The following is a 9,314-nucleotide window of genomic DNA, read 5'->3' on the forward strand; positions in this document are numbered from 1 at the left end:
TTATGTTAGATTTGATCACGCCACGACCGAAATTATCACCTCATAATATTCAAAGAATGATTCCGTATTACTTTTATTAGCTCACCTGAGCTGAAAGCTCAAGTGAGCTATTCTGATCACATTTTGTCCGTCGTCCGTCTGTCCGTCTGTCTGTTTGTCTGTAAACTTTTTACATTTTGAACTTTTTCTCTAAAACCGCTTATCCAATTTCAACCAAATTTGGCACAAAGCATCCTTATGGGAGGGCGAATATAAATTGCAGAAATAAAAGTCCGATCTGTATTCAAAGCGGAGAAAACCTTGAAACTGTAGAAAAAGGGGGGTGCATTTTTAAAAATCTTCTTCTCAAGAACTACCGAGTTAATCTTAACGTAATTTAGCATAAATCATCCTTAGGGAAAGGAAAATATAAATTGCAAAAATTATAGGCGATTTCTGTTCCAAATTTGAGATAATTGCGAAAATACTTATAAAGAATGGCTCGTTATTCCGTATATCGTAGACTGGCAATTCATTGCGATAGACTGGTCTTATGACAGGCATCGCCAGTCTACCGCATCTCGAAAACGAGGTTCTTTGTTTGAAGCTGGCAGTTTGTTGTGCAACAGTTCACGTGCGAATATAATCTATGAAACATGGAAATAACATTGGTGCCGATTATTGTGAAGCAAATTATGGTTAAATATTTCAACGAGTTGTCATTTTCACTTGTGATGTTGGTTTTAGCTTGTTTTCATTTTTTCGTTTCATTTTGCTTTTTAACTTGGGAATCAATCGCCTTGTATTTGGAACATAGACTTCGGTAAATGTTTACCTGCGAAAATGATAAAATCTGATGCATTAACAACGTACTAAAGTGCATTTCCCTCTGTTTTTATTGTTTATTAATTAATTTTCTAATTGTTCCAACAAGGATCAAACAAGTGTGTTGGTGTTAGCTTGTTCGGATTTTCGTTTCGTTTTCATTATTTACGCTTTTAAACCTGGAAACTATCGTCTACAGGTATTTCGTGATTTTTACGTATCAATTCAAACAGATACTTCGGTAAATCAAACAGTTAACTGTTTACCTGCGCAAATTAAGCAAAATCTGATGTAGGGGTACTGAAATACAATTCCTTCTATCGGTAATTCGGCATTTTCTTTTGCGTAATGGTAGATTAATGCAATAGATTTTGTTGAGATGCTCGACATTTTCTCGAGTTTATTCAGTTTAAATAGAGTTTGATATCGCTGACGGAAATATGTAGGTATATACATGTATATATATATATATATATGATTCATTTCGAAAAAATAAATTGTGTTCTTTATTTGTTATAGTGCATGTTTCTTGTGTTTAATTGTTTACAATTTCTATTTACTAACCATATTTGAGTGTTAAGCTTCGAATTATAAGCAAGATACAAAGATTTGCTCACAATTCTATGTTTGTACACAGATCTTAAAAACTAAAGATTAAAAAAGTAAAAAATTTGTCAATATTTATTAAGAAAATGTTCTAAGTCTGTTCTTCTTATTGTATTGTAAACTTAATCTTTTTAGCTCACCTGAGGGTGGGGCCACAATGGGGGGGGGGTCGAAGTTTTACATAGGAATATATACAGTATATCTTTAAAAATCTGCTTCTCAGAAACAAATCAGCCAGGAAAGCTGACACTTGTGTGGATGCATCCTCAGGTAGTGTAAATTCAAAGTTGTGAAAATCATGACCCCCGGGGGTAGGGTGGGGCCACAATGGGGGATCGAAGTTTAACATATGAATATATAGAGTAAATCTTTAAAAATCTGCTTCTCAGAAACTAATCAGCCAGGAAAGCTGAAACTTGTGTGGAAGCATCCTCAGGTAGTGTAGATTCAAAGTTGTGAAAATAATAACCCCTGGGGGTAGGTTGGGGCCACAATGGGGGATCGAAGTTTAACATATGATTATATAGAGTAAATCTTTAAAAATCTTCTTCTCAGAAACTAATTAGCCAGGAAAGCTGAAACTTGTGTGGAAGCATCCTCAAGTAGTGTAGATTCAAATTTGTAAAAATCACGACCCCTGGGGATAGGTTTGGGTTACAATGGGAGGTCGATGTTTTACATAGGAATAAACAGAGTAAATCTTTTAAAATCTTCTTCTCAAAAACTAATCAGCCAGGAAAGCTGAAACTTGTGTGAAAGCATCCTCAGGTTGTGTAGATTCAAGGTTGTGAAAATCATGATCCTCGGGGGAAGGGTGGGGCCACAATGGGGGGTCAAAGTTTAACAAAGGAATATATAGGGTAAATCTTTAAAAATTTTCTCAGAAACTAATCAGCCAGATGATTCTTTATAATTATTAAGACTTTGGCCCCAGGACAATTCTTTGGCCTCACGAGAAGGTTCAGAGTTTGATGTACGTTTATATCCGATATATAAACTATTGTTAAGGATCTTTTTGAGAACTGCAATACTCAACATATGATATGACTATAAAATCATCCTGTCAGAAAGGGGACTAATGATTATAAACATAAGAATATCCAGGGGAAAATGGATTTTATTCATACAGGATCTACATGTATTATTGTACATTGTCCTGATAGTTTGTATTATGACTCCATTAAGCTGATTTTATCATACCTATTGTTCCTCAGGTGAGCGATGTGGCCCATGGGCCTCTTGTTTATATAATTTTAAGCCATCGTCCGATTAAATATTTAAATATAAATAAGCAAACCCCGCTGGCGCCCCAATTTTGCGTCATTTGTATTATGTGTTATATGGTACAAAATCGATACGTAGTGTTATCACAGGCAAAGACACTGGAAAATGTAAATATTGATCTTTAATAGGGATGTAAATGTGGAACGAATAGCTGTGATAATAAAAAATTACACAAATCAACATATTTTAACATACATAACATGTATCTTCTACTTTTTGTTTGGAAATCTTTTTGCTTGAATTACTCGATATTCAAAAATGCCAATAGTCTCAATAAAACGATCTGTTTAAGTTAAAAACTCACATTAAGAAGATACATCAAATATATTAAACAGTTCTCATTATCGTTAATTAAAGTTGATGCACATATGAGAGTTGATGGTAGGTTTTGGAGCTTTACCTTTAACAGGATCGATCATGATTGAAAGAAAGGTAGCGCACATTTGTATGCAAAACATGAACTATTTTTGAATGTGTTATTTTTATTGAAGTGGCTTTGAGTACATTTGTGACCTAGGGATTAATACTGCGGCTAGAAGAGGGGTTCAAATTTTAACACAGATATATATATATATATATATATATATATATATATATATATATATATATATATATATATATATGGTATTTATTTTTAAAGAAGAACTGCAATACTGCAATTTGCATAGGTTACTATGCAAGCATCCTCAGATAATGTCGATTATAAATTATTAAAATAGGGACCCCCGGACTACTACTGAAGCCCCAAGAAGGTTTTAAATTTTGGCATAGAAATATATATATGGATAATGTTTAAAAATCTTCTCAAGAACTACAATACAAATACAAATATAACGTAGATAATGAATTATGACATCGTGATATCCCCCCCCCCCCTCCCCTCCGACCGATACTGTGACCCATAGAGGGTTTCAAAGATTTACATAAAAATACATGAGGAAATGTTTGAAAATCTTCTCAAGTCTACAATGCTACAACATGCGAGATTAATATGCAAGCTTCCTCAGATGTAGATACTAAATTGTTGAGATCGTGACCTCGGGACTAATACCTGACAACAAACTCCAAACCCAAGTTTGAGTATAGACAGATGAACACTACACCAAAATGAAAATACAGAGATTACATGTAAAATAACTGTTTAAACATCATCTCAAGTTGTATTAATCGTATGTTATTTACTAGTATTGAATCCATATAGGTAACGGGTCAGTAATGGTCGGTTTGATCAGTATATTATATTTACATCTTATGAGTATGATTTCCTTTTTTTTCTTAAAGAAACTTATAGTTAATTCAAAGCTCTATATAAAAAGCCAGACTAGCTGATATCTACAGGCCCCGTATATTTGATTGGTCGAAACCTTTGCGACCTAAGAAAAATCACAGACTGTACAAAATAACCAAGATGATGTCAGACTCAAATTCTCGTTTCTTTTATCTAACGTACTGATGTACATGTACATTAACAGTAACTAAGTGAATTTTGCGTACTTTTTACGATCAATTTATTAAATTGTTAAAGGAAAGATGTAAATATAAACAATAAAATGTTTTCTCTGATGATTCATGCGGGCTATGAATATACGTAGCGATCAGTGCAGAAAAAAATTACATAACCCAATAATGCAAGTTATGCATTTTTTCTGCAATGTCGCCATCTTCATATCCCGCATGAACCGCCAAAGAAAGTATTTTATTGTTTAAATATTCCTAAAGATGACACAAACTCCCATTGCCACTACAAGGGCAATTAATGAAGGTAAACAAAACAAACATATTTATTGGATTGTGGATACATTTATTCTGAGTAGATAAAATCACCACATGTGATATAACAATATTCAGTCAACAGATGTAATCTCTGATGTCATGATTCTTCAACTTCGTAGATTCGATCTTCTTCATACAGCCATTTAAATGCTTCATAACATAATGTTTCTCATATTGATTTCCGCAGTAATCACACATGAGCCTATTCCTATAGGCCTGGGGCCTGCTAGGACCCATCACTGAACTGGTTACGCCAAAAGGATCAATGACATACCTCTGTTTTCGTATTCTCCCAACAGGCAAATTTCTTTCAGAAGACATGATCCAGTATTTATAGAAATGAATATAAACAGAGACGTTTACTCTAACGATCACAGTCGAACCGGATTTCTGTATGTTTTTTTCTTTCCGAAAGATACTCACACCTTATGAGGAGGTATTTATAAGTCCCAGTAAACGGGATTTTATCGCACTAAAAATATCTTGGAGGTATTTATAGTCCCACGGGATTTCACCGATCTAAAAATATCCCGGTTATTGGAATAACACGCAAGCGCTGATGAGGACTGCAGTTTCGCATACATGTATATCAGAGGGCCATTTTTATCTTCAGAATCAATTAAATGGAAGAAATCAATCAATAACTAGATCGATAAATAAATGGCCCCGTAAAAATATATCAATACAAAGAACATTAAATATAAAATATAATTCTCTGATATATAGACCATATTCATCAAAGTAATACACGTATATATTAATACGCTATACAACTTTGTTTATTTCATCATAAATTTGCATATGAATTTGATTCGAAGTGATCTCTGCTTAACCTATTTATGATATAAATAATAATAAAAATTAAATATTTTCATATTCATTTACAAATTAATATATTGAAATACTGACTTACAAAAATTTGGAAATTAGGCTCTGACAAGGCTTTAGACTAAGCTTAGGCCAGGTAGGTGCAATGCTGTTGTAAATGAATTGGCCATTTATTAATATTAGTAAGCAATAATTAAATCCAAATTTCAATGACTGAACTACTAAAACAAAAAATTAGGTAAACTAAAACCGAACATAGCAGGTCTTGAAATACTATGGAAATTCCCTCTGACAAATAATAACACCTTCACCTACCGATCCGGTCAGTCAAGTCACGTGATAAATTAACTAATAGCTCACCAAACTATGGCGGGGAAATGATTTATAAATGAAAAACATTACTTTTAAAGTTTAAACAGATATTTTGCTATGTTACAAAAGGTTTTGGAGCAGGCGCTCTCTGATCATGATTATATCTTAGTTATTACTGGTCCTAACTTCACCAAACTTGCATGGATGCTGTGTCTTATGATACTTATCCACTTTACAGGCTTGAGTGCTGAATCTAAGCCATAGGGTTTGGATGCTGAATGAGGTTTTTGGAACAGATCACATGATCAATAGATAATAGTACTATTTCAAACTTGCATGATAAAAATCGCAGAGGTAGCTTCAGTTACAGAGCCTGGATTTCCACTATAAAGGATACTAAAATCATTCAAACTTGCTTGATATATTTGTTACTTGATATATCTTAATGACATAAGATGATTCATATGATATAGTATTGTATGATATGATACACAATTGTATAAAATGATACAATATAATATCATGTTATATTATATAGTAAAAATTTATGATACTGTATGATAGTGTATCAATTTTTGTTATATACATGTATATTATGTCATACACTAAAATATCACATGATACAATTATGTATTATTATATTATGTCATACAATAAAATATCATATGATACAATATCATAATTTCTAATACAATTGTACACTATATCATACAGTATGATATTAAATGTTATAATATTGTGATGTATCATGATATTGACATATAAGATACTATGCTGTGTCATTTCTTATGTTATACTAATGTACTAGTATTTTGTAATCAAATATAATAATGTATAACACAATACAATACCGTGTTATATTAGGTGATGTACAATATCATATCTTGAAATGATCTCATATCATATGTTACAATATCATATTGTATCATTATATTTTACAATATTATATTGTATTATATGATATAACATAAGACACAATATTGTACAGGATGCAATATCGTATTTTTTATTAGTGTATTGATAAACATTGTATCTTAAAATACCGTATGAAATGAACATATGATTATCCTAAAAATTTTAAACATATGATATAAGATATTGTGTCAAACTACACTACAGTATCCATGAATATCATTGAATATGATTTTCATGTGATATAATAAAGGTCTCATAAAGGTGATGTCTCATAAAGGTGATGCCTAATCTCAATGAGCTTTGTAATCTGTGATTACCTATATATTTAATCAAATTTCGCGAGTTTACATATATAGTTACTTGTAAAATGACCATTTCGAGCACACGGCGGGTGTGACCGGTCAGCAGAGGATGCTTTCTCCTCCTAAGCACCTGATCCTACCTTTATCTAAATAAGGGTCCGTGTTGATCTGCTTTGAATTTGTATTTCGTTTAATGGATTTTTGAGATGGTTCACGGTTTGTTATTGTCATTTTTGCATTACAACCTATTCAACTGCCCACTTGCATACTACTTTGAAAGGGTAGAAGATAAACTTAAGCCACCTCTACCGGGCGCCTTAGTTTTGGGTAAATTGTTCTAGCTAAGCACTTTTCTAGTTACGAACTTAAGTCTACGAATGTACCCAAGACCTACTTAAAGGGGCATGGTCACGATCTTGGTCAATTTTATACATTTTTTTTATTGTGTACAATGTTCTAGTAAAACAATTCAAATGCTCAACAAAAATATGAGTGTAATAAAAAAAAAATAGAAAAAAAAATAGAGTTTAAAGCAAGATACATAGCTTGCAGTTCTTTTGTCACGTAAACAAGGCTCATGCCTTGTTTTTGTTTACATTGTTTCAATATACAAGTGTAGAATTGATTTTATAAGCTGGGTTTTCCATCTGCTTATTCGTTTTGATGATAAAAAAAGAGTTCCTAGCATTTGTCACATTTATTGTTAATCTAAACTTGGAAACATATTATGTATACAAAAACATGACCTGTGTTTTGTGTACATAACAAAACCTTGTGAGTTCTGTATCGCACTTCTCACTTGACAATTCACGGTCAAATGCTGATTGACTTTTAGAAATGTCTCACTAAAGCATTGTAAACGTTTAAAACGAAAAAAATTAACCCAAATCGTGACCATGCCCCTTTAAAGAGGCATGGTCACGAGTTTGGTAAAAAAAAATAATTTCTCCGATTTTTAATGTTTTCAATGCTTCCAGTAAGGTAGTTGTTATAGGCAACCATTTGAGTCATTCCTTTACTTATAAGCAAGTTAAAAAAACTTTTTTTTGAATGTAAACAATATGCTTTTTGTTTACATTTTTAAATGTTAAAGTGACTATTTCAACATTAGACGGAAAATGGATGTGTTTAACGTTAGGAACTGTTTGTTTATGCTTAAAATGAAGTAAAAGATAATAGACAAATCAGCTTGACAAAGACTTTTTACAGTTGCATTGAACCTATGTAAACAAAAACAGAGCACGAGCCTTCAAGCCTTGTTTACATGACAAAGACTTGTGAGCTCTGAATCTTGCTTATAACTGAACGACTGACTTTTAAATTTCATTTGATCATTCGAAATCCATTCCTAAAACTTAGTAAATAATAAAAACTGGAAAAATAAAATTTGACCAAAATCGTGACCATGTCCCTTTAAGCACTTTGTAATATTTTACATTCCAAAAAAAAGTCCAAACTTAATTTTTGATCAATTATTGCAAATTTTTAAAAAACTCCAAACCGGTGAAAGTATTTTGATTATAATGTACTTTTATTCACATTAACATCGACTGTGTCCCATACCAAATTGGTTAAATACCCTTTATGTTACGATCCCTTGATCCACTTCTCGCGGTTGTCATAAATTCACGATATAATTTTGCATTAGTTAAATACTTATGGTCGTCTTTGGTTAGATTCTACAAAAACCTTAATGTAAAAAAGTGGCACATAGAAACAAAAAAAGAGTAATTAACCATTCAACAAAGAGAATTGAACAGAATTTTGTGCATTTTGGTGGAAGGGTCCTCCCCCCGAAGGTAAATGCCTGTAGTGTGTTCATGTTTCAGTCCAGCCATTTGAATACACATTCTATGTTTAACTTTTTCAACTTATTTATTGACTGAATTAAGAAATGCACATAACCTTCTCTTGTGAGTGTTCATTTTTTTCACTTTACTATGTGTATTACGCGATTACATTGTCTTAATTTAGTAACGGTGGATATACACACTAAGAAAAGAAATCTACCTTGCCATAAGTTTTTGAAAACGTGAAAATCTTGCAACTATCACAATGCAGCTAATAGATACATAATATTGGTTCTAGAAGAAATTCGATTCCTACAACAATCTGCTTGCACATATTGTATACCATGTTCTATTCTGAAACTTTTTCGCATAAAGTCTAAAATCAGGATCAAATAGAAACTCGAAAGTCAGTAAATTTTAGCTATGCAATACAATATTTATATCTTTTATTTTTAACTTTTAGTTGTATTTATATCCATTCGACATTCTAAGGTTTTAGAGCTTTATATTTTCTAATCGGAATTAAAATATTTTCGATGTTCTTATGTACACATGTACGTGCTCATGTACATGTAAGTCCTCTTCAAGCAAAACTGAAAATAAAAACACTTAATATTAATTGTCTCAAAATATGACTCCGGAACAAAAAAAAAAGTAAAATATATAACATTCATTTCATTAAGTAGTGCATAAAGATCAA

This window comes from Magallana gigas, chromosome 3 (genome assembly GCF_963853765.1).
Source record: "Magallana gigas chromosome 3, xbMagGiga1.1, whole genome shotgun sequence".
NCBI classification, from domain to species: Eukaryota; Metazoa; Mollusca; class Bivalvia; order Ostreida; family Ostreidae; genus Magallana; species Magallana gigas.